The 26,250-nt window shown below is 44.3% G+C and overlaps 1 long non-coding RNA gene across 1 annotated transcript; it reads right to left on the bottom strand.

The window, feature by feature from the left end:
- Nucleotides 1-5,323: 5,323 nt before the first annotated feature.
- Nucleotides 5,324-25,140, bottom strand: LOC143820786 (uncharacterized). Its single transcript, XR_013225521.1, has 3 exons — nucleotides 24,906-25,140; nucleotides 8,593-8,878; nucleotides 5,324-5,843 (listed from the first exon to the last, which is right to left on the bottom strand). It is a non-coding gene; the product is annotated as an uncharacterized LOC143820786 (long non-coding RNA).
- Between the last annotated feature and the right edge of the window lie 1,110 nt (nucleotides 25,141-26,250).

Here is a 26,250-nt window from a genome sequence, read left to right as displayed (position 1 = left end):
ATGGTTTTACCTTATGTTATTTTACCTATGTTATGACATCCTTTCTGTAAATAGCCATGTAGTAAAGATTCTCTCTTTTAAACCTCAAAGTACTGTGAGTCTGGATCTGTGCCTCCATCCACAGAGGTAACTAATAACTGCATATTTTCAAAATGCTCTGTTACATTGCAGCTTTTATTTTCTAGAGCGATTTAGGACCAAGTCCAGCCCAATATAGAGCCTCTTGTGGCGCAGAGTGGTAAGGCAGCCGACATGAAGCTCTGTCCATGAGGCTGGGAGTTCAATCCCAGCAGCTGGCTCAAGGTTGACTCAGCAAACTAAATTTCACTCTATGCCACTAGCAGGCACTGAAGTTTCAGCTCAGCCCAGCTAAATTAGAAGGCTTGAGCGAAAGCCTATTTTGGTTAAAGTGGTATGGGAGTTGGACTAAGAGTGGGAAGGTCCAGGTTCAAATCCCAACTCAGCCAATGGGTGACCTCCTCTCCCCCCACCCCCGCATCAAAATCCCAAGATGTCATAGTCCCATTGTATACGGCACTGGTCAGACCACACCTGGAGTACTGTGTGCCGTTCTGGAGGCCTCACTTCAAGAAGGACGTAGATAAAATTGAAAGGGTACAGAGGAGAGCGACGAAGATGATCTGGGGCCAAGGGACCAAGCCCTATGAAGATAGGTTGAGGGACTTGGGAATGTTCAGCCTGGAGAAAAGGAGGTTGAGAGGGGACATGATAGCCCTCTTCAAGTATTTGAAAGGTTGTCACTTGGAGGAGGGCAGGATGCTGCTCCTGTTGGCTGCAGAGGGGAGGACACGCAGTAATGGGTTTAAACTTCAAGTACAACGATATAGGCTAGATATCAGGAAAAAAATTTTCACAGTCAGAGTAGTTCAGCTGTGGAATAGGCTACCTAAGAAGGTGGTGAGCTCCCCCTCACTGGCAGCCTTCAAGCAAAGGTTGGATACACACTTTTCTTGGATGCTTTAGGATGCTTAGGGCTGATCCTGCGTTGAGCAGGGGGTTGGACTAGATGGCCTGTATGGCCCCTTCCAACTCTATGATTCTATGCTTCTATGAATTAAGTTATAGGATTTTTGTGAGGTAAAATGGAGGAGGGATGAACCATTTGCACCACTGTGAGCTCCTTGGAGAAAGGTGGGGTACAAATTATGACTAGGACCAGGGCCTTTCGCTCAAGCCTTCTAATTTAGCTGGGCTGAGCTGAAACTCCAGTGCCTGCTAGTGGCATGGAGTGAAATTTAGTTTGCTGAGTGTTTATGGACCATAAATGCCTTGGTCTTTTCTTGATCATTTCAATGGGACAACAAAAGCATCTCTCTGTAATAAGGGGCAGTAGTCTCCTAAATCATGCTTAGACTTTTAACAAGTGCTGTAGATAGGGGCGGGGGAATCTTCAGTGATGAGAGATACCACCTGGGAGTCTAAGTGAGACTTCAAACTGTCTGGGCTAATTAGAATGCTATTATTTGAGATAATCTTATTGGGATGCTCAGAAATGAGTTCTTGTCTTCATTACAAGGACAAAGGACTCAAGGCCATGCTGTATCTTTAAAGGGCATTGCTAATATATGCACAGAGGGCGAAGGATAATGTACTAAATAAAGCTCAACAAAATGGGACCCAGGTTGGGCTTACAATGAAGGAAATTTGAGGAGGAAGTGGGGATCTGAAGAAAAGCAATTTGAAGGCTCTAGCCACAAGAGGCCTGCGGATCATCTCTCCTCTAAATTGGTTTTAGATAATGAAGTTTTGATTGTAAAACTATTCCAAGGAAGCTCAACAGCCATCCGTATACAGATTTTCTTCATTACAAAACTTCAGCCCAATTTTATCCTGTTCAGTGGCTCAATAGCAGCACTAATCCAGGAAGATGGAAAATGAGTTAGCCAGGTCTGGTGCCGCAGGGTGATCTAAAATGCCAAAGATTTTCTAGACTTGGTATAAAGTAGGGAGGATTCCCTTTAGCATTTATCTTATCCAGCTGGGAGAGGCTTCATGGAACAAAATGGCCCCTAGTGTTCTGTGCTTGTGACAAAAGTGTCTTCAATTAGTATGGGGGGGGATTCAAAAAGGTGGGGGCATATACAAATGAACTTCACAGTTCACCATCTCTGAGTCCATTCCCACTGAAATATGTTGGGAGTTTTGGTCTGGTAAAAGGTAACGGTAAAAGTATCCCCTGTGCAAGCACCAGGTCATGTCTGACCCTTGGGGTGATGCCCTCTAGCGTTTTCATGGCAGACTCAATACAGGGTAGTTTGCCAGTGCCTTCCCCAGTCATTACTGTTTACCCCCCAGCAAGCTGGGTCCTCATTTTACCGACCTCGGAAGGATGGAAGGCTGAGTCAACCTTGAGCCGGCTGCTGGGCTTGAACTCCCAGCCTCATGGGCAGAGCTTCATGTCTGCTGCCTTACCACTCTGCGCCACAAGAGGCTCTATATTGGGCTGGACTTGGTCCTGAATCGCTCTAGAAAATAAAAGCTGCAATGTAACAGAGCGTTTTGAAAATACGCAGTTATTAGTTACCTCTGTGGATGGAGGCACAGATCCAGACTCACAGTACTTTGAGGTTTAAAAGAGAGAATCTTTACTACATGGCTATTTACAGAAAGGATGTCATATTCTTCCGCTTCAGGCTCCTTACTGAGGCAGAGTGCAAAAACTTAAAAGATTAATTATACAATCAGCACATTTCAAGCCTCTGTGGCTAGGCTGCAGGCATACTACATCTCACACATCAGCAGAGAGCCTTTATGAAGGATGCTCTGTCTTGCTTCAGTGAAGGACACAAGCTGGGCAGGAGCCTACCTTAAACAAAGAAATCCCCAGGACATGTGTTTGGGGTTTTTCCAATGCAACCTCACCTGTGACCACTCGAAGCCACTAGTGAGCACACAGGTACAACTCAACTGCTTAAACAGCTTAACAATAGCCCTTCAAGGCTGTCTTCACCCAATTATTTGCTGAATGCAATTCTAACAAAATCTGTCCCCCTCTAATTTTCAGCTTGGCTCACAATGCCTCAGTGCCAGTCCCTTCATCAGCCAGGTTACATCTTACTCATGTCTGTCCACCAAACCAAGTCATAATGTAACCCTTTCTAATGGGGAAGGTTAGATCAATAAATGACAGCACCTTTATGGCTTGAGAAGATGGGAAAAGGCTTCAAAAGAAAAGAAACCGTTTCAGACATGGAATAGTTTTAAACAGAACAATATTTATCACCAACCCCAGAACTGCAAAACTAGAGATAGAACAAAATCACAATGCCTATGAGCATAGCAACATTAACGGAACAAATTATTCAGTGCCCTTTAAAAAGGGCAATCAGAACAGAACCAATCCTACAAAACCCTGAAAGAAGAAAGTCCAAACTTGATCTTATAGAAGTGTACGGCTGCTGCTTCTTACCTGCTGCCTAAGGAGGTGGTGAGCTCCCCCTCACTGGCAGTCTTCAAGCAAAGGTTGGATGCACACTTTTCTTGGATGCTATAGAATGCTTTGGGCTGATCCTGTGTTGAGCAGGGGGTTGGACTAGATGGCCTGTATGGCCCCTTCCAACTCTATGATTCTATTTCAGGAGTTGACTTGCTGCTGCAGGACCTCACTCCCTGGCTTGGGCCTGCAAAGGAATCTGCAGTTTCCCTCAGTCCAGCTCTGGGCCTTCCCTCTCCTGCTGCAGGGCCAGACTGACTGAGGGGGAAGGAGCCTGGCCCTCAAACACCACACAATTGAATAGGGGGAAAGGGGCCAGACTGCAGGGCCAGACTGACTGGGGGGTGGGGCTTTTGCAAGTAATATGTGAGCAACTTAACTTACTGCTCATGCTCAGTAACCTTTGGCTCCCTAGGCCTAAATCCTAAACTGATGGAAATTCTTAAAAGAAAAATGACATGGGTTACAATAAGGTGGCGTATGGCAGCTGGGGCAGGAAGGTGAATGTTGAGGGCTGTTTCTAAGCTTGTGCTCACTCTTTGCAATGCTCATTCTCTGGCCTAGCTTAGAGCCTGCACATGTGTGTTTGTGTGAAGAGCTGTCAAGTCTCCTCTGACCTAAGGCAACCCTATGGATTCATGGTTGTTAGCAGCCTTGTTGTTAGCAGCCTTGCTCGGGTCATGCAAACTGAGGGCTTTGGCTTCCTTGACTGAGCCGATCCACCTCATGTTGGGCCTTATAGAATCATAGAGTTGGAAGGGGCCATACAGGCCATCTAGTTCAACCCCCTGCTCAACGCTGGATCAGCCCAAAGCATTCCTCTTTTCCTTCCTCTTTTCCCGCGGCCTTCAACTCTGCCAAGTGTGATTCTCTTTTTCAGTGCCTCTTGCCTTCTCAAAATGTGGCCAAAGTACAATGGCCAGTGTCAAGTCTGGAAACTGTAATGTTTTATTCTGTCTGACACATTGGCCAAGAAAAAAAATTAAAACTGCTTTTGCAACTACTCAGGCAGTGGCTGAACAGATACTTATCCTAGATGCTTTGGGCTGACCCTGCATTTTGCAGGGGGTTGGACTAGTTGGCCTAGAATCATAGAATCATAACTGTTGTAAGGAACCTTTTGGGTCATTTAGTCCAACCCCCTGCACCATGCATGACACTCACAACCCTATTACTGACACTGTAACCTGCCACCCCCTTGAATCTTCACAAAATCAGCCTCTCCGTCAGATGGCTATCCAGCCTCTGTTTAAAAATTTCCACAGATGGAGAACCCACCACCTCCCAAGGAAGCCTGTTCCACTGAGAAACCGCTCTGTCAGGAGCTTCTTCCTGATGTTTAGACGGAATTTCTTTTGAATTAATTTCATCCCATTCGTTCTGGTCTGTCCCTCCGGGGCAAGAGAGAACAACTTTGCTCCATTCTCTATATGGCAGCTTTTTAAATATTTGAAGATGGTTATCAGATCCCCTCTCAGTCGTCTCCTCTCCAGGCTAAACAGACCAAACTCCCCCCACCTTTCCTCATATGTCTTGGTCTCCAAACCCCTCACCTGTCTGTCCCCTTCTCACTCCATGGTTCCATAATTCTATAATCCTTCCCAGCTGCCATATTCTGTCTCCCCCACCCTCACCCTTGAAACTTGGGTGAGTTTGAGAAACGTGAGAAAAGGCATGAGAAAAATTGGGGGATGATGGAGCAATGGAGCACTTCCCAATGGCTCTGTCTTTCCAGGCTTTGCAGAACTCCTAGAAAATGCTCAGTGTTCACCCCAGCTGTTCCCTCCCCCCCTTCTTCCAGAAGCTGAGGAACACCCAGCACGTTCTGAATCAAGATGTCTAATTTATTATTCCATTACGGGCGTCTAATTTATTATTCCAAACCAAATTAAGCCATGGTCGTACAGGATGCAAAGGTAATCACAAAGAATTTTATCCAGTGGTGACAATTTTACCTTGCTGTGGATCGAGGAGACAGCGTGTTCTTTTAAGTGTGACACCTGTAAATGCTAGTTTCCTCACCATGTTCATAAGACCTAAGCTGTTTTTCCTTATACAGGGGATTTTCACAAGGCAGTGAAGTTTTAACTCCGTGTCTTCTGCTATGTACTGTCTGTCTGTCTGTCAATCTGTCTGTCAGTCATCTGTCTGTCTGTCAATCTGTCTGTCTGTCTGTCAATCATCTATCTGTCACTCATGTCTGTCTATCATCTGACTGTCAATCATCTATCTTTCTATCTGTCAGTCATCTATTTATTTGTCTGTCCGTCTGTCAATCATCTGTCTACCGTCCGTCCGTCCATCCATCATATGTCTGTCTGCACGTTTGTAGTCGTCGTCATCATCATCGTCATCATCATCATCATCATCATCATCATCATCTCTCTCTCTACATAAAAAACCATAAAAAAATAAACATAAAACATAAACATAAAAAACAGATACCATAAGTATATTGACAAAATCATAAAACAGGAGAGCGAAAACACTCCAACGTCCATTGGACTAAAATAAAATAGGACAATTCCAATCTAAAAAGTTTAGATTTCATGGAAAAATCACCTTACCATAAGATGATGGATTTTACAGGTGGCAGCACAGAACCTTGCAGTAGAATCAGACACCTGAGGGTGCTCGTTGTGCCTACTATATACTAGGAGAGCCAGCATAGTGTAGTGGTTAAAAGCGGTGACCTCTAACCTGAGGAACCGGGCTTGATACCCCACTCCTCCGCATGCAGCCAGCTGGGTGTCCTTGGCCCAGTCACCATTCTCCCTGAGATCTCTCAGCCCCACCTACTTTACAAGATGTCTGTTGTGAAGAAGGGAAGGTGATTGTAAGCTGCTTTGAGACGCCGGGCAGTGAAAAGTGGGGTATCAAAAAACCAGCTCTTCTTCTAGGAGATCAAGTGATTATCAAGAAAACCAAGCATCTTTTGTGTTGGCAAGGGACAGGCGAATTGTCCTTGCTTGTGGTATCAAGAGAGTAGAATGGTGGTAAAAACAGATAAACTGACCATGCCAGGATGAAAGTAAACTTCTGGCCTGCAGTGACATGACTGCAAGATTCTGACTTAAACGAGCTTTGATCTTCAATTGGAAGAGCCATTAGTCCTCCTTGGGGTATTTCAGTGTGGAACGGCACTGCATGTGTGCAAAAATCACATATGAAGATTCCAGGTTCAAGTTGGACTGTGTGGGATGCAATCACAATTTCCATCCACCCTGGCTATTAAAGGTAAAGGTATCCCCTGTGCAAGCACCGGGTCATGTCTGACCCTTGGGGTGACGCCCTCTAGCGTTTTCATGGCAGACTCAATACGGGGTGGTTTGCCAGTGCCTTCCCCAGTCATTACCGTTTACCCCCCAGCAAGCTGGGTGCTTATTTTACCGACCTCGGAAGGATGGATGGCTGAGTCAACCCTGGCTATTAGGGAAGCTTAAACATCTCTCTTTCTCTGAGAGCCGCCATCGGTTTTCAAATGGAGCCCAGCACGTTCAAACTGTGCTTTCTTCCCCAAATGTTCGAAATGGGATTGCAAAGGCTCAAGCGCATGAACATGCTCACATTGCTTCCTGGAATCCTATATGGCGAGAAATCAAAAGAATCGAAAAGGATGTTTGTCTGTGCACGCAGAAAGCCCGGAATAGTCTGTGTTTGTTCATAGGGATCCACTGTCGTTACTTTGTTTTCTGTCTCGCTGTTTGCCTCCGCCACCAAGTACATACGCTTAATGACTTTTAAAAGATGTTTTCTTCTTCCTTTGGAGGAAAGACGCTTCGTAGGAACTTCTCAGTCTCTCTCTCTCCCTCCCTCCCTCTCTCCCTCTGTTTTGCTTTCCCACTTTGGTTGACTGACTGACTCATGTGTTTATTCATGGGAATATCCGGGTCCATTAACAAATAACATTGCGTGTGTAGATCCTCTCCCTCTTCTCTCGCTCTTTTGCCAGCACATCTGATAGGCAAGAACTGTCACATCGTCTCTTGCTTTGAGAGCTCTCAGAGAGCACAGCCCGGGCGCTGGGTTGCTGGCCTGCCAGGTGCTGTGAGCTTTTCCGCTGTCTGGGTGGCTTATTTCATCACGGACTAATATTTACAGTCGTTCTATCTATCAGTGCTGCTAACGTATAGGAGAGAGTTTCGCCTCCATGCCTCCCTCCACTGGCAAGACAGCCTGGCTCCTCCCTTTGGAGATTAGAGGGTCCCTAGGCCCCTTTTATTATACAACATTTGCCCCTCAAGTCACCCTGTGTGGTGGTGGTGGTGGCAAAAAGGCACTAATTTAATGATCGGACTCAGTCCTTGTTTCCTTGTTCAAGATTACCTGTTGACTCCCCAGTGCTTGGAGTGCTTTTTATATGGCGTTCCTCTCTCAGTGCCTTCCCCCTCCCTTTTTGCCATTGTCACAGCCGACTTATGTTGACCTCATGGGATTTTCAAGGAAAGAGATGTTCAGAGATAGTTTCCCATTGCCTACCTCCATGTCATGACCTTGGACTTCCTTGGTGGTCTCCCATTCAAATACTAGCCAGAGCTGTCCTGACTTCACTTCCAAGATCAGATGAGATCGGGCTAGCATGGCCTTTATTTATTTATTAAAAACCTTTACTAGCCACCTTCCTCCCTTGCAGAACTTAAGGCATTACCCTGCCGAGCTACAACTACAGCCACAGAACTGCAACCAAATTGCAGTCCAGTAGCAAAGTCATGAGCAGATTGGGCTCAAGTCAAGGAGACAAGCAAACAGAGCCCAGTAGGTAGAACCAAGTCCCAAAGCTAGCCAAGAATTGTTACCAGGAGAGCAGTCCTGAGACAGGCAGGGACTGGCACAGCAGAGCTGGTAAGTCAGGGAGTGGGAGGCCAGGTTTCTGGAGTTGAGCAAGTGGGAGTCCAGGAGGCAGGCTGAAGTCGAAACCGGGAGTCCAACTAGCAGAACTTGGCTGATATGAGACAGGAAACCAGGAGTCTGGATGGAGGGGCAGGGAATGTGCATGTTGCACCTACAAAGTAGCCAAGGTCCCAGCAGCCTTTAAATGCAGCCTTGCCACGGTTCTTTCAGCTATGCTCATTCCTCATCCAGCGTATTTGACAATGAGCAGCCAGCTGAGTGCTCTGTCAGCACACTGCCAAACTCACCTGCCAGCACTGTCTCTCGCACTCCAGAGAATCCTCGGGGCTGGACACTGACGATGGGAGGGGTACCGGTACTACTGGTGAAAGGGCTGGGTTTGGCGCTCAGCTAGAGCTCAGCAGCTCTGTCTCTGGGGTCCTTGATAGATCTTGCCTGATTCCTCAAAACCAGACTCTGGGCTTGATTCTTCTGTGTCCGGGGGTGCAGCACTTGGTCCAGGCTCTTCGCGGGGATCCACCTCGACCACTCGCGTACCTCCACCTTCCATCCCTGATTGCAGGGGCACAACAGCTTACAACATAAACAAAATGATTATAAAAACGCAAGAAAAACAGTTAAGGCAATAACACACAAAAGGTCACAATTTTAAAAGGACTGCTAATTTTTAAAAAGTCCCCTTAGAACTGCCGATAAATAAAATGTAAATTGGTCAAATGCAGACCTAAAAAAAAAGAAAACTGTGTTTAGCTACCTCGTGAAGATTGACAGTGAGGGAGCCAGGTGCTTTTTCTAGGGCAGGTTGTTCCATAATCCCACACGTTGCCTTCACATTGTGCTGTCACATGCACATTAATGCCACTTCTGCCTGAGCCTAATTGGCTTCTAGGCATCTACGCAGTTATTCTGTCCCCCACCCCCCGGCCAGATGCAATCACAGAAATATTAACTAACGAAAGAAGAAATATCCCTTGTTGGCTCAGTCCTGCTGGGGTAGATTAGAGAAGATGCATCGTTTGTCTTTCTAGTGTTTCAGTCTTCCCTATTTTGCCTTCCTGCCTGACACCCAAAGCAAAGTCGGTGTGTGTTAACTGAATGGCATTTCCACATTCTTGCGTTGTTGCCTGGGAACTCTATTTGGAGCCAGTGAAGTCTGAGCATGTGCCAGCACAGTTAATGCACAATGACGGCACATATACTGTAATAGAGCTGATTTTCATCCATATATGTGTTGGCCAATCATGATCCTGGGGCATGGGTAATCCAGGCAAAGCCAACCAATTGTGAGCATGTGCCCACTGTAGCTACTTGGCCAGCCACCGTGCTGAATGCTGCCACCATGCTAACACAAAACAATGTGGCATACTGCTCTTTTTTTTTTTTTTTTTTTGAATTGTGGGTCAACCATTGAGGCTGTCGGGTTAAGTTTTGTTTTCAAACATCTGTTCTGCAAACACTGCATGTGCTAGCAGTCCAAGAAGATCTGAGCATGTACCGAGAGCACGACTGGCCAGCTGTCCATGTGTGGATGAATGTCATCAAACTGCACAGATGCAAATACATTTTAATTACTGCTCACTGTGAACAGATCATTAATGCCTGTAAAGGAAATGCTCAACCCACAAGGAAAATGGGCATTGGGAACAGGGTTAAGTTCAATTTTCAAATATGTTATTTACACCGATTGTGGCGTTGCTGCTTTCTACTAATGCTCCTCTGGTTAGGATTGCTTTTTTTCTTCTTCTTGCAAGGGAACATATTCAAGGAAATCACAAGCAATGGCCTGAATTGGACGATGCTCTGATAGGAAAATAGCCTCAATTATTGAAACGATTGTTCTGGAAAGTGTGTATTTGCTTAGTTGTTTACAACCTATTGATTTTTTTATCGCTGGATTAAGATCCATATCGTAGTATCCTTTTCCTTTTTTGACCTGCGATGAAATTGACTTAGACTATAAAGAGACAAATTGTCCTATGGATGATGAATATAGGTGGAAAAAATTCTGGGCTCTGTTCAATATAATTAATGGAGTGTTACTAATGCAGCCTGGCTTGTGTATTGGCGATCCTCTGTAATGATTTAATTGAGGATCTCCCGCTACATTTGGTATACAAGTTACAAATGATGCCAAATACAGCTGATCAGAAATATTGACAATCACTCATTAGTATTGATGGATGCAAGATTCACTACTGGAAGCTGATGCTATTATGAGCTGATTTGTCAAAGCTTTGCTTTTTAAACAAAGACTAATGGTACATACTACAGTCTCCTGAAACCAAGGGATGGTCCCTTTACTAGTCTTTATTGAAATGTGAATTTGGCTAATCCAAGTTGAAAACATAATTCAGCTGGATATATTTTTTGATGTGGAACGCATCTTCTGGTGCGCCCCTTAGGACGGAAATGGGTACGGATGTGATGTCCGTAGTCCTGGCCTGGGGAGCAAGCCAGAAGTGGTCGGGGCAGATGGGCAGTGCAGCAGCAGGTCAGGCCAGCACTGCCACAAGAGGTAAGGAGAGGGGGAGGGGAGGGGGAAGTGGGAGGGAGGAGGGATTCTGGGTGTGTGTCTGAGGGAGGGGGGAGGAACCAGGGAGGAGGTCAGGGAAGCAAGAGATAAGGCGGGGTGAGGGCAGGGAGAATGGGATGGAAGGAGTTTGTGTCTGTGTGTCTGAGAGAAGAGGAAAGGGAAGGGGCTAAGGACCCGCTGAGCAGTTAGGTGTTCTGCAGACCTTGTGAGAGCTGGGCTGTCACTAATATATTCACTATTTTTCAGCTACCTGAAATGGAAGAATATTTGGGATATTTTTGGATCACCAGATCCAGATCAGCTGTAAATGTGCATTTAAGAGATCTCAGCTGTACTGCCACTGCTTGCAAAAGGCATTTAAATCTTAAAGGGACTGTGTTCCCTTTAAAGTTTAAGTGCTCCCCCATTTGAAACAATGGGGATAGAGGAAGCTTGTCAAGTAAACAACATTAAGTGAGTTTCCAAGATCTAGTAAGGCCATCATTCAGTCAATGAAGGAAACCATGTTGGTCTGCCAAGACGTATTAGAGACAAATTTGTGCTGACTTCTTCAGATCAAGAAATTGTCCTTCAGATGTTTGCAGATTGCTTTCTTCAGTATCTGCTCTATTCCCTGCAAGTGAGGTCAGACTCCCTGGCCTATAATGCCTACTAAATCATATCTGTCTGTATGAGAAACTCAAGCTCTTCCTTCTAATTACCCATGCTTCAGGCATTGGTATATAGACACCTGAAGCTTTTAACCCTTGGTTCCACTTGACCTGACTTTCCCAAGCTGGTCACTGCTGTTTGCTCTTCAGCATTCCCTCCCATATTCTGCACTATTGGGCCACTTCTGGGGTTTCTCAATGGCAATTTTTTTTTGAGAAAGCCTGTCCTAGTGTTTAGTTGCATTCTTTTATGTTAGTACTCAATGAAAATTACTTTTAATCCAAATTATGTTCCTTCCTTCCTTCCTTCCTTCCTTCCTTCCTTCCTTCATTCATTCATTCATTCATTCATTCATCCATTCATATTTTAACTTATATACCACTGCTCTCAAGGACTCACAGCGGTTTACAATAAAAGAATAAAACAACCCAATCCGTAAAATCCCCAATCCATTAAAAAATGGCAATTCATTGGAGTTAACTCCCCATCTTCCCTTCCCTGTTCAGCAGCAGTCAGGAGCTTGTTCCACCAGGAGCAAGGGTCTTGATCTCACTGATTCTAGGGGATCCCCTGATAGTAACTCCAGGACCTCAGCCCAGCCTCAACCATATGCCTGGCGGAAGAGCTCTGTCTTATAGGCCCTGCGGAAAGCTGATAACTCTGGCAGGGCTCTTAGCTCTTCCAGGAGCTCGTTCCACCAGGCTGGGGCCAGGGCCTAAAAAGCCCTGGCCCTGGTCAAGGCCAGGCAAATATCTTGGGGCCCCAGAACAACCAGATTCATACCTGCAGAGTGGAGTTCCCTGCAGGGAGCACAGGCATACAAGCAGTCCCACAGATACACAGGGCCCAAGCCACGTATAGCCTTAACGTTTAAAACCAATACCTTAAACTTGATCCGGAAACAGACTGGTAACCAGTGCAGATGATGTAGCACCAGCAGAATGTGGGACCTCCAAGATGTACCAATGAGGACCCTTGCAGCCGCATTTTGTACCCACTGTAATTTCCAGGTCAAAACTAAGGCATAGAGCAAGTTATAGTAGTCTAACCTGGAAGTGACCGTAGCATGGATCACTGTGGCCAGATGATCAGAGGACAGGTAGGGCACTATTAGCCATGCTTGGCGCAGATGAAAAAATGCCATTCGGGCTACCTGTGTGACCTGAGCCTCTATGGAAAGGGAGGCATCGAATATCACCCCCAAATTCCTGGTGGTTGGTGCAGGTGTCAATTGCACCCTATCCAGGCATGGGAGGCTCGCTTCCAGATCCCACCCTCATCTCCCCAGCTTCAGGACCTCCGTCTTGGAGGGGTTGAATTTCAGGCGGCTTTGCCGAAGCCATCCAGCCACTGCTTCCAAACATCCAAATGATCAGTTCATATTGTTCTGCAGCCTTGGGTCATTACTCATGGTCAGTGTATGAAGACATTTTGGAGAATCACACAAAAGAACTTTGATTAACTGCTCCTGGAGTTCTCAGGCAGCCAAGTGACTCCTTCCTGAAAGTCCCTGAGGAAATATATGCCACGGTTAAAAGCCTCTGTCTTGACATCAACATGCAGCTTGACCTAATTCTCCAAGACTTCATCTAAGACTTCACAAAGTCAGAGAGATTTGGAAGACAAAAAGACAATGAGTCTTGGGGATCTATAGGGGCAATAATATAAATGTCCAATTCTGCCTTAGGTGGGGCCCAATGATTCTGTGAGTTGCTTTGTCCGAGTCTTGCCTATCAGGAAAGTAAAAGCGATAGAACATTGTAGAGACTGAAATGAAGAAGTAAATTGCTGGCAATGGATGGGAAACTGACTGGATGGGTTATCTATGATATCCATTTAGCAACCTGACCCATGATTGGGTGATATCATAAAACACTCTACTTTCTTAATATGATTATCAACACATCAAAAATTTTTAAAAATATTAAGCGCAGTCTTAGTCCAGCTAGCACTGTCACACCTGTATTGCTTTTTGGAAGGTATGTAATTCACTTTATCCAGCGTCAGGTTGCCTAGCTTCACCGTATATGACCTGGCCAAATTACAGTTCTGAAAACCTGAAACAAAGGTATGTGTATGAATATGAAAGACTATACCTGTGAATGCCATCGCGGTTTCAAAACTGCTTTTACATTTGCCCTCAGATACCAAGATGTTGACCTCCTTGACTCATTCTTAATCATAGCGTTGTTAGAAAAGGATGGCTCTATCAAACTTTGACCTACAGTTGCTTACACAAGCTACAAGTCAGCAAAGCAATACAGTACATTCAAGCAAGACTTCTCTGAGGAAGGAAAAAAGATGCATATGCTTCCATTTACTGCAACGAGAAAATAACCACATGTGGATCTCTGAATATGACCTCCATAGTTTGTTGTTGTTGTTTTTAAATGGAGCATAATGCAACCCCTGGAATTTTCCTGTAGTGCAAGTCTGGCCTCTGAAAATAACAGAGGAACTTTATTGGTTTGGTCTTCATGTTTGTTCTGAGCTAATGGAAGCCTGTTTGATCACATGGACCTAAAACTACTGATAGGTACAGTTAATAGTTTAAAATAAAATCAGCAATTCTCCACTGCTAGCAACCCAGGGACCCCTGTTTTGATCTACATTTTCATGGACTTCAAAGCCCTCTCCTCCTCCCATAAGCCTGATATCTCCTTTCAAAGAGCCTACTGAGGAACATGTACCTGTGGAGGGGTCTGTCATCTACAGTCTTCAGAACAACTGAATAAGAAACATATCAGCAATGCTCTAAAAGCAAGTTTAAGTGAAATCTTTGTGTAACCTGTATATGGCCATAAGATCAGGTTTCCACAGGAGAGCTAATTCTATAGGATTAAAGCTTAAAAGTCTCTGATTCAAGTTCTTGTTGTTCTCACCCTTTGACCGAAAGAGACTTTGCACTGGAGACAGCAGTCTCTTATGCTTTAATAACTTTAAGATAGAGGTCAGCTAAATGGAGCAAGGGAGGGGTCTCGGAAACATTTCCAGAGCTTCTAATTGAAGTAGGAAAAGACCTCTGTCTCACAAAACCTGAATTTTTGATATTCCACTGAACACCATCCCTGTCTGTAATTGTTGATGGATGCAGAAGGGCACCTTTCTTGGAAAATATGGTTCAGGTATAAAATGGAAGTTACTGTCAGTATTCTGTTGGTGCCACTAGATCGATTAGAATTCATCTAGATGAGCTACTGATTCTTGTCTGGTGTTCTGTGGTAAACTATAAGCCCAATGAGGGCGACTGTATCAGTTTCCACTTTGGAATAAGTAGACATTATGCCAAGTATTCCCAACCAGGGGTCTGTGGGAGTTCTGAAAGGGGTCTGTGGGATCTCTGAAGTGGCATGGCGTGTGGGAGGGTTGTGGGCTGTTTGCTCGGATCCTACTCTTCTTTTTGGCCTACATGAATCATAGTCACCATAGTAGTAGTCTAGGCAGGAGGAGGGAGCAAAAGGATGGCTAAAGGTATGGTTAATGATGTCACTTCTGGGGCGTGGCAGGAGGCGTGGCCAGAGGACATCACTTCTGGGGCTCCTTGAAGTCTGAAAAATTATTTCAGGGGTTCTTCCATGGTCAAAAGGTTGAAAAAAGCTGCTTTATGCAGTCCCTGCCCTCATTCTTAAAACCTGAGAGGACTACTGTAACAGATAAACCACAGATAATTTACCCCTGCAACATCAGAGAAATTTACCCCAGCCAACCAGTGCAGCGATCTAAATTAGTCAGATTAGGCGGGAACTAGAGTTGACAGAATGGAAACAGCAATCAAGAGAGAAGTGTTCATTTGATAGAAGCATGAATTAGAAGATGTGTGGAGACATCAGATTGTTGACTGAGTTCCCTCCTTGTGGGGAAATGTGGTATTACAGTATGTCAGTAGGTTTTGCTGAGTCTAGTGTGCAACTTGTTGCAGCCGAACCTGTATTTCATATGTTACTAGGAGCCAAGCCCGTTGCATCCAGGAATACAATGGGTGCTAGATTGGGGTGGTGGTGGTGGTAGTGGAAGAACTCTGTGGATGGCCTCTCCCTCTCCTCAGGACCTGGAAAGGCTGCAGGTTGGAGGCAGGGGCAGCTCTCACACGGCAGGGATCTGCAGCCTCTGAGCCTCAGAGGAAGGAGGAGTGGGTGGTCAGGGGTGGGGGATGGAAGGCATTTGGCTGGCTGCTGGACAGACAGGCAAACTGGTTGTAGGAAGAGGCATTCAGAAGTAGGACAGCTGCCCTGAGTGGGTGTTAAGTGCTGAGTAGCACTTAAGCCATGAGACACACTCTTCCTCTAAGACCTTACCAGAAATATATTATGTGGAACAGATAAAACTGTTTGAGAGAGTGTTCTGTTTGAAACACAACACCTTGTGACTCCTGGCTGCTGGTTAACACACTCCAGTTATGTGTTTCTTCCTGAATCAACTTTGTTGTTGCTTGAAAATCAACCGTCTTGTCCTGTCAGTTTACCTCATTATCCTTCAGTTGTCAATCTGGGCTTCCGTGGGCTTCTACCCAAGCTCAGATTCTCTCTGAACCTTTTTAAGATTCCCTACTGGGAATCCAAATACAGACTAGTAGATGGGAACTTGTGGCCAGAAAAAAAATCCTGCGGAATGGTATCTAGATTTGGGAAAAATCTATCACAGCTCATTGCAAGACCTCCTCTGTATCCTTGTGAATCCCCAGGAGTCCCGGTTGCCAACATTAATTTCATTTATTTGAATTTTTGTTTTGGCTGCCTTTCCTTCCAGATGGGGTCCCCCAAGGCAGCAAACATGAAAACATTTGAACATCAAAACAGCATTTTAAATATATATTAAAAAATTCTCTAGAAAATTGCATTGACACCGAGCATGCTGTTAGTACCCCCCTACCACAGATAATGCATTCATGTCATACTCGTGGATTCTGCAAAATCTCTCCATGGCTTTTCCCAAAGTGTTTTCATATGTTTATTCTATACACACACTCGGGAATGGAACCACCAAACACCAAGTATGTCGGGCTCAGCTACGCTTTAACAAAATATCAGTCTTACGGAATATGGAAAATAAATTAAGATGAAATAAATTGTATACGTGGAGATAAAATTTACCCTTCCATATAGACAACAAAAAAGAAAAGAAAAAAAAGACATGGACATGGTTAATATCTGGATAGCAAATTGCCCTGATTTGGTGATCTCTTGTAGCCGCAGGAAATCCAATACATATATTTCTGTCTAGTTATTCTTTTAGACAATGTTGATAACCTACCCCTGCACATATCTCTTATGCTTTCTGTTTATGTCCATGTCACTCGGGAATGGTAGAGTCCATTGATCATGTGCTCCTATATCACCAATTTTACCAGGAAATTTGTACCCAATATATTTTGCCAGTATTGTCTAAGTTCCCAAGTTATTGTCTTCTCCTGGCTCCACCAATATTATTTTTAAGGTAATGAAATAGTGTGCATTGGTTTACTCATTAAGGAAGAAGAAACTGACTCCCAGTAAACTTCTTTTTGTTTTTATGTATAGATTTATGAGATATTAATCGTTTTATAATTTGTTGTGTGAATGGCAGCTGATTTTTTGGGGGGGGGATGTGTTTGTATACTGATCTTCGACTATAATAAAAAAAAATAATTGATTGATTGATAACCTGCCCCTCTGCAGAGTGAGCTTTGGACCAATATCAATGCAAAATAGCCAACCAAATGCAATGGAAAAGACTTGCAACTAGCCCCAGTTCTGAAATCAGTAGCACGAATGCCGTCAGGACATGGAGCCAATGGCCCTAATCACAAACTTTGCCCCCTTCCTTTTAGTGGGAAGTAGAGGCATATGCATGTTGCATCTGGAAGCTCTCAGCCTGACTAACTGAGCCGGAAACACCATGCGACAGCCAGGAACAATGTGAGAATGACATCCGATTGCGCAGGATGGAGAAACAACAAATGGAGGAAGTTGGAGAGAGCTTTGGTGGCTGATGCATGCTTTGTGTGACAGACATGTCAGCCCTGTGTAAACTAATATCTTCTAGACACTTGTTTCTGTAAAGGCAGGGAATATACAATGAATCTGTGCTCAAGGTTCACAATGCAATGTTTGTGTCCCATGCGTCCTTAAGACATATAAGCTCCCTTTTATGCCTTATGGTAACCACCACAGTCGAGGTTCAGAGCATTCATATTGGCTGTATATTGATTCAGTTGGCCCTGAGTGTACGTTTTAACAAAGTTATCTGGGGGAAAGAGTTAGTGGCCACCTTCTCCAGCTTGGCAGGATTTAATTGTAGGATATCACTGGGCTCTTAACGTTTCCACTTGGGGGGGGGGGAAATAATAGCTGTCTCTCTGCTAGAAAATGTTTCCTTAATATATTTTTATGGCATATGCATTAGGTTTCATAGTCTTCCTTGATAATAATTTTCAGCAACCAGGGAAACATTATTGACTTCCGAATGATTTATTAAAGATATTTTGCTGCGGGAGACAGAGAGAGAGAGAGGGGGGAAAAATCAATGGATCTACAGATCTAAATACCCAAATAATAGAGAGAGATTTCATAAGTGGGTCTTACAATGTGTGCTGAGTGATAATAGGGCTCTAGCCTTCAAGTGCTTCATCAATTACCTACTCTAGTCAATAGGCTGAATTTCCATCATACATAGAAAGCTCTTTCTCTATGGGGAAAAGGACAAAGAGCAGGCTTGGGAGGGAGAAGATCAACACCACAGGATGCCATAAATACTCAAATCCTGGTGGAGAGGGCTGTGAGCATTCTCCATGCACTTTTTTGATCTTTAAATCATCCCAGCATTCCTTCTTTCACACCACTCTAATGGGGAAGCAGTAATTAACTATTTATTAAATTGTTCCTACAGTATTTCATTTATGGCATTACACAGCCGAGCGTTCCCCGAGAGGTAGTTTGGTTTCTATCAAATTCTCCATTTTCAAAGACTCATCCAGGTCTTTAGTATTAATTCCAGAGCCAGGGAGAATTATTTTCTATAAAAAAATCTGAAACAGCTTTAAAACACCTTCTCCCTTGGCATGGGCTCAAGATTTTTTTAATACTACGCGCAAATTATAGGTAATAAAAGTGTGGCGCACACCATATCAACATGACTAGTAGCAGCTTAAGATCATATGTGCCGCTGAAATAATATACAACTAACAGAAGGCTGTTAGGAAAAGGACCATTTTGCAAGCTTTTCTGAAGGCACGGGAAGGAGGAGATGGCCTTCCTTTTTTGGGAGGTTTGATCGATCCCATTCATTGCCACAGGGGTAGTCAAACTGCGGCCCTCCAGATGTCCATGGACTACAATTCCCAGAAGCCCCTGCCAGCGAATGCTGGCCGGGGCTTCTGGGAATTGTAATCCATGGACATCTGGAGGGCCGCAGTTTGACTACCCCTGCATTGCTATAACCACAGAAAAAGCCCTGGAATGAAGAAGAGTTGGGTTTTATGCATGGCTTCTCACTACCCAAAGGAGTCTCAAAGTGGCTTGCAATCACCTTCTCCTTCCTCTCCCCACAACAGACACGCTGTGAGGGAGGTGAGGCTGAGAGAGCTTCCGACAAGACTGCTTAGTCGAAACAGCACAACCGGTGGCGGAGTGCGACCCGGCGCCCACATGCAGGCGAAGAGCTCTGCGCCTGCATGCGTGCACCAACTAACGTGCTGGTACAGGAGCCACCCCTCCCCCCCCCCACGCTGCAGCGCTGGTTGTTTCAGGCTCGAATGGCCACTTCAGCGGCCGAAGCACACAACTCTAATTTCCTTATCCTCTCCCCACAACAGACACCCTGTGAGGTAGGTGAGATTGAGAGAGCCCTGATATTACTGCTCTGTCAGAACAGCTTTATCAGTGCTGTGGGGAGCCCAAGGTCACCCAGCTGGCTGCATGTGGAGGAGCAGGGAATCAAAGCCAGTTCAGGAAGTCAGCGTCCCTAACCACTACACTAAGCCTCTAATGAGTACATTTGTGGGTAAATCCCCTCTCATTCCAAATTTGGTAAAAACAAGCACATATTGTTCATCCATTCTGTACTCAGAGATGTCAAGCCTCATTCTCTGGACTACTATTCTGTGCTACCCCTGCTAAGTTATGGCCTAACCAGCCAAAATCTAAGTATATTACAATACACCTTAACATGTAGCCAATTTATGTTTCCAGGATCAGTTGCCTGGTGTTAGATGAACCAACCAGTCACCAACACCATGAGTGGAAAATAACAGAAGGTTATTTTTGCAGCTTGGATCAACCAGATGACTACTATTAGGAGATGGAATTTGGGATATAATTTAACCATTTCTTCTGTGCATTTGATATTACAGACTTAAAAAATATTATACAAAATTTCTTCCACCTCATCACCCCAAGCAGATCACCTTGGAGCCTATAACACAACAATTTTGCCACACATAATATCTTTTGCACTTTGGAATACGATTAACTTCCAATCTGAGAATAACAGTAAGAAACAGGGATGGGAACAAACTGGCCAGTACACTAAAGTTCGTTCCAAATTTTGGCCTGTTTGTAGTTTGTGAAGTGACGTTCACAAACTGAAGAACTGCCATGAATTCCCACAAATTTTGATACAGTTCAAGGCAGGTTGTGACTGTATGTGAAGAACAGAAAACAGGGGTTTAAACTTGAAATGGCACTGTGCGTTAACATACTGGTGAATCAGGGCATTAACATCATGGTGTTCATGGTTCAGTTTGTGGTTCCATCATTAACCTCAAACTGAATCAAACTGCAAAAATGTGATTTGTCCCCATCCTTTGTAAGAAATACTATAACCTAGGCATTAGCTCAATGCTAAAAAGTGAAAATGTCTCAACCTCCCATCAGTCTACTTCCGTACCTTCCAGAAGCTCCTGGTGATAAGATAAAGAATTTAATCCACATCTAGATGGAATTCAGATCCACATCATTTCCTCAATATTTATTTATGTATTTATGTATGTATGTATGTATGTATGTATGTATGTATGTATGTATGTATGTATGTATGTATGTATGTATGTATGTATGTATGTATGTATTTATTTATTTATTTATTTATTTATTTATTTATTTATTTAATGTCCCACCACTCCTGACAAGTCGGCTCAGGGCAGCTTACAGAATAAAATAGACTCAGTAGCCCCAATACAAATAAAACAATAAAATCAACACGCTCCCCCCTAATATTAACAATAAAACAGTATAACAGTAACAAGATGGCGGGCAAAAATCAAAATACTTTCCAATAACTCCCCCCGCCATGCGCTGCCTATATCCCGCCCACAGAGTGGCATGTGATGTTATATATAGGCTGTCAGGTGTACTTGCCATGCATCTAAGCTCAGCAGTTGATGTAGGGTGGGACCCACAGATTGAACCCTGGTATCTCCCCCGGCTTCAACCAAATGCCTGGTGGAAGAGCTCCATCTTGCATATTATATAAATATCTTTGACAAGACGAAGGATTATGGGTTCACTGAGGAAGTGTGCATGCCCCTGGAATAAATCTTGGTTGATCTTAAAGGTGCCATTGGACTCAAATTTTGTGGGGTTGGCTATTGGTGATAGTACAATAGTATTCATACAATGCAACACCCTCTAATCCTTTTGGTCACACAGTGTAGTGTAGAGGTAGGAAATTAGTAACAACCGGTTACAGTAAAATATATTTATGCCCTTCAGCATAGTGGAATAGTTTTGCTCCCCATTAAAGGCTGGTGTGAGTTGAAGGAGGAGGAGGAGGAGGAGGAGGAGGAGGAGGAGGAGACTACCCGAAGGAGGCTCAAAGTGGCTTACAGTCAACTTCCCTTTCCTCTCCCCACAACAGACACCCTGTGAGGCGGGTGAGGCTGAGAGAGCCCTGATATTTCTGCTCAGTCAAAACAGCTTTATCAGTGAGCCCAAGGTCACCCAGCTGGTTGCATGTGAGGGAGTGCAGAATCAAACCCAGCTCACCAAATTAGAAGTCCACACTCCTAACCACTACACCAAGCTGGCTCAGCACAGCCTTCATTCTTAACATTCTGTTGGCTTCTTGAGTTGCTGGTGTCCATGAAGTTGGACCAGTGTGTTTTAACCAAATTCTCGGCTACGGTCACATGGGACTATTGCAAGCAAATACTTTCATTACTAATCTCTTAGGAGTGTCAGTAGAGGCCTCAATTAGCTGAGAATCATCTCCTCACCATGCTAAGAACTGTGACTTGATTTCTCCCACACTGAAGGTTACCAAATGGTGACACAGAACAAGTGCTAAATATCTAGTCAGACTTGATGTTGCCAATGAAATGACAATTATGTTAACTATGCATAAATAAAATATGGGAAGCATTCCCCCCCTACACACACTTTGGGTATATTTGCAAAGGAGTTGTTGCTGCACAAGCTGTCATCCATCCACAGTTCAGGCTTTCTGAGTCATTAGCAACAAAGGCATCGTTCAGACATAATGACAAGCCATGATTTGTTGCCATGTGGATGAGCCAGTGAGATCCTTGGGCTTGACCACTCTCTAAAAATGAAAACTTTTACTTTCATGGCAAACTATAATATGCTTTTAGAGCTGGACCACGGAAAATGGTGAGTTTAGTCTTCTAAGAGCCAGCTTGGTGCAGTGGTTAGGAGGGCGGACTTCTAATCTGGCAAACTGGGTTTGATTCTGCGTTCCCCTACATGCAGCCAGCTGGGTGACCTTGGGCTCCCCACAGCACTGATAAAGCTGTTCTGACCGAGCAGTAATATCAGGGCTCTCTCAGCCTCACCTCCCTCACAGGGTGACTGTTGTGGGGAGAGGAAAGGGAAGGCAAATGTAAACCGCTTTAAGACTCCTTCGGGTAAAGAAAAGCGGCATATAAGAACCAACTGTCCTTCTTCTTCTCAACAAGGATTCAAACTCAAAGTAAAATATAGTTTATAATCCTGATGGACACGGCAGAGAAAAAAAAATCTTTGTTTCTAAATAATAACCCTAAATGTACTGAAAAGGGGAAGTGTTGTATGGAAGGTGGGAGCACTATGAGGATCCTGCAAGCGCAATCATTAATGACTAAATCACGCCAAAATATACAGGGTAGAATCCAGCCAGCTTTTTCACTCTGTCGTGCCCATACTCCTTCTTTACTATGGAGGGAGGTCAAAGGGAACCTCTCCTCCCTCTGGTTGGATCTAATCTATTATCTCTAGTAATTTGTTTTAAAAGAATGTTACAATGCTTGCTCAATGTTTTATTATATACAAAGGTATGCTTGGGTATGTAAAGTATGTAAAGTTTACTATGTCTTATGGTGCCATATGTTTTGAACTGAGCCTTTGGAATTCTCCATCAATGGAGAATCTATTTTGAAATGGATCACAGAAACCCATTTTCTGATAAAAGTGGGAAAGACTTCCCATTTTACGTGGCTGGGCCATTCTTTCCTTATCGTTATTAAGTTCTGGGGGGAAAAAAATTGAAATGAATTTTGTGTTATCTGAGGTTTTTGTGATTGTTCAATGTGTGATCTTGTTTCGTCACTGATCAGCAGTTGCCTATGGTGTTTCCATGTTTTCTAAATATACAACAATTTAAACAACAATTCTAGATATTTCTCCAATATATTTTAAGACTTTCTGGTTCTGTCATTTATATCCATGGCCTCCCCTGGGTGTTTCTCTGCGAAACAGTTTAGTTATCTGTGGTCACCAGCGAATACATTACACTAGCCCATGTAGAATGGCTATGAAAGTCATTGTTTCCATACAACTAAGTATACCCGGGGGTAGGGCGGAAGGCATGGAATTTGAAGGAGTGTACATGTTTAGTCTTGCCTATTACACAAAAATGGCTACTAATTAAGAAACAGGGGAGCTATACAGATGTATAAGAGGTATAGGACAGCTAGCATTGTTACTCATGCCTTGTAATGTAGTTACATCTCTCTATGTCTGCTTTGTCTTCTGAAATAGGACACAGGTGGTCTTTGAAAAGAGCACCTACAAAGTTTTTAGTGAGACAGAAGGAAAGGAAGCAGGGTCAGATTCAGGTAGGGGTAAGATGCATGGTAAGTGTCTGAATAGCTCAAGCCAGACCAATCTCATGAGATCTCAGAAGCAATGCAGGAGCAGCTCAGGTCAGTGTTTGGGATGGGAGACTACCAAGAACACCATAGTCACCCCACACTGGCTGGTAATGACAAACCACCTCTGAATGTCTCTTGACTTGAAAACCTCGCAGGGTGGCCATAAGTTGGTTGAGACTGGATGGCAAAGAAGGAAGGAAGGAAGGAAGGAAGGAAGGAAGGAAGGAAGGAAGGAAGGAAGGAAGGAAGGAAGGAAGGAAGGAAGGAAGGAAGGAAGGAAGGAAGGAAGGAAGGAAGGAAGGAAGAAAAGAGAAAAGGCCCAGGTATTTAAAGAAAGATAATCAATCCAGGATAACTTCCTTAGCACTCAACATCTTTTTGAAATTACCTTAAGTCCCTGCAATTTTTTGACTTCCAGGCTTGCATCAAATGATGCTGATGCTGATTATGTGATTTATTCCCTGCCACTCCCAAAGCTGGCTCATGGTGGGTTACAACAGTCCGTCATAAAACCCAGATAAAACCCCATTAAAAACAGGTTATCCATCATTAAACAAGAGAACCACAGATGGCGAGACCTAAACCAACCCTCCTACTACTATCTAGTCACGTGGGCTAGGAGGGGGCCATCGATGTTCCATAACCCAATGCTAGGAACAACAGCACTAGGACTTGAAGGGGCACCCAATGGGCACCCAACGGGGGTGGTAACACCCTACTTGCGATCCTCCAAATATGCACAGTCACTATTTTGTGTGAACAAGGCAACACAAATATTTTCCCAGGTCAATACATATGAATGTACATCCTCAAAACATTGGGTTTCCAATCCCATGTACGGAAGTTGGAAGATGAGTGTATTGCCTTATTCCAGCCTTTCCCAACTTTTTTTACCACTGAGAAACCTCTGAAACATTCTTTGGGCTTCGAGAAACTCCAGAAACTCCGGAAGTGATGTCGCCTCCCTGTCACACCCCTAGAAGTCACAGGTCACCAGAAGTGACATCACCCAGACACTCCCACCAGATGTGACATCATATCCCATCACCTCCCAGCCCCCAATGCCAGAAATGGGGAACAGAGCTTGGGTTGAGAATGCAGTTGAGAGTCATGACCTTTCTGGACTCATTACTGCCATGTGCGATAAGCCTCAGCCAGCAGGCATCTTTATAAGCAGGGCCCCTCCCCTTTCCACCTCCTCCAGGTGGGTTGACATAACCATATATGTTTTAAAAATGTTTTTAAAAATGCACATACAAAATTACAAAATTAATTAACTCCCACCCAATCGGAAAAGCCCTCCCTGGGCCACCAAGAAATCCCAGGGTTTCATGAAAGCCTGTTGCTTTACTCACACAAAACGACAGTCTCGATGTTCCAAAAAGATCACAGAAGCGATATCCTTTTTGTGGGCGTTTGGATCATCGAATGACTTAGCAGGACTCTAGCCAGAGTCACAAACGATACAATCCTTCGAGCTTTAACTCTGCACCCTCTTACGTAGGCTTATTTGTCACCCAGATGAAATGGACGAGTCGTGGGGGAACAGGATATGCACAATTACGCGGCGGAGGAGAGAATGCTCATATGTTCCTGGAATCCTGTAGTCCTGCTGTTAGCCGTTCCCAGCTGAAATCAGCCAACAGAAAGCAGTGGGTGTTGCTCTCACCAGTGTAGTGAGAGCCCATAAATATTTGTTATCAGAGAACTGACAGATGTAAGCAAGAAAAATGTGTTTACCATTCAGGGCAATCATCTGTGATGATGATTGTATAACCTACCCTGCCTACAGTAAATTGGAGGTGTTACACTATCTCACTCCTTCAATGGCTTATTGACAGTGAAGGGTGACTCAGAGACTACACTGTTACATTCAATCGCCGAGGCTGTCGGCTTTCTCTAGCGCTGTGTGAGCTCATAAAGTTGTCTTCGGCGGTAGCTCAAGCTCCCCAAGGTGAAACACAAAAACTCTTTGTCACCCGGAAAAGTCTCACTTGTGGGTTTTAGCTTAGAATGTGAATAACTGTGGTGGCCTTTTAAAGATTTGACTTAGTCCCTTCTTCAAAAATGACCCGTTTTGAACCCAGTTTTATCCCCTAAAAATGGCAAGCATGAGAAATACCTTTGCATTTGCAGCGATTCACTTTAGGTTAGAAGACGCAGACTCAAGCCGGCTGGTGTTGTTCCCACAGAGCAGTTTTGTCAGAGCTCTCTCAGCCTCACCTACCTCACAGGGTACCTGGGGAGAGGAAAGGAAAGGCGATTGCAAGCCATTTTGAGACTCAGTGAAAAGCAGGGTTTACAAACCTTCTTTTTGTTCAAAGTCCAGAGCTTCTCTTAGAAGAAAAAGCAGAGTAGGTTTTCATCCCCGTAAGGAGTTTCAAAGCTGCTTAGAATCATCTTCCCTTCTTTCCACCTTGTGAGGTAGGTGGGACTGAGAGAGTTCCAAGAGAACTGTGACTGGCCCAAGGTCACCCAGCAGGCCTTGTATGGAAGGGCGGGGAATCCAACCCATTTATCTAGTCACTCTTAACCACTACATCACTTTGGCTGTGAAGAGGCGAACTCTTAGTTTAGAAGAACTCTTTTTGAGTTTCAAACTGGCTGGGAATCTTGGACTTGAGCAAACTTTGTATACTCCTCTAAAAAGTCCTTGGTTGATCTGAAGTAAAAAAAAGTTTGGTGACAGTTTCACTTTTA

This window comes from Paroedura picta, chromosome 1, assembly GCF_049243985.1.
Source record: "Paroedura picta isolate Pp20150507F chromosome 1, Ppicta_v3.0, whole genome shotgun sequence".
NCBI lineage: Eukaryota > Metazoa > Chordata > Lepidosauria > Squamata > Gekkonidae > Paroedura > Paroedura picta.
The sequence above is the reverse complement of the archived record's forward strand: the minus strand, read 5'-3'. Positions and strand labels throughout refer to the sequence as shown.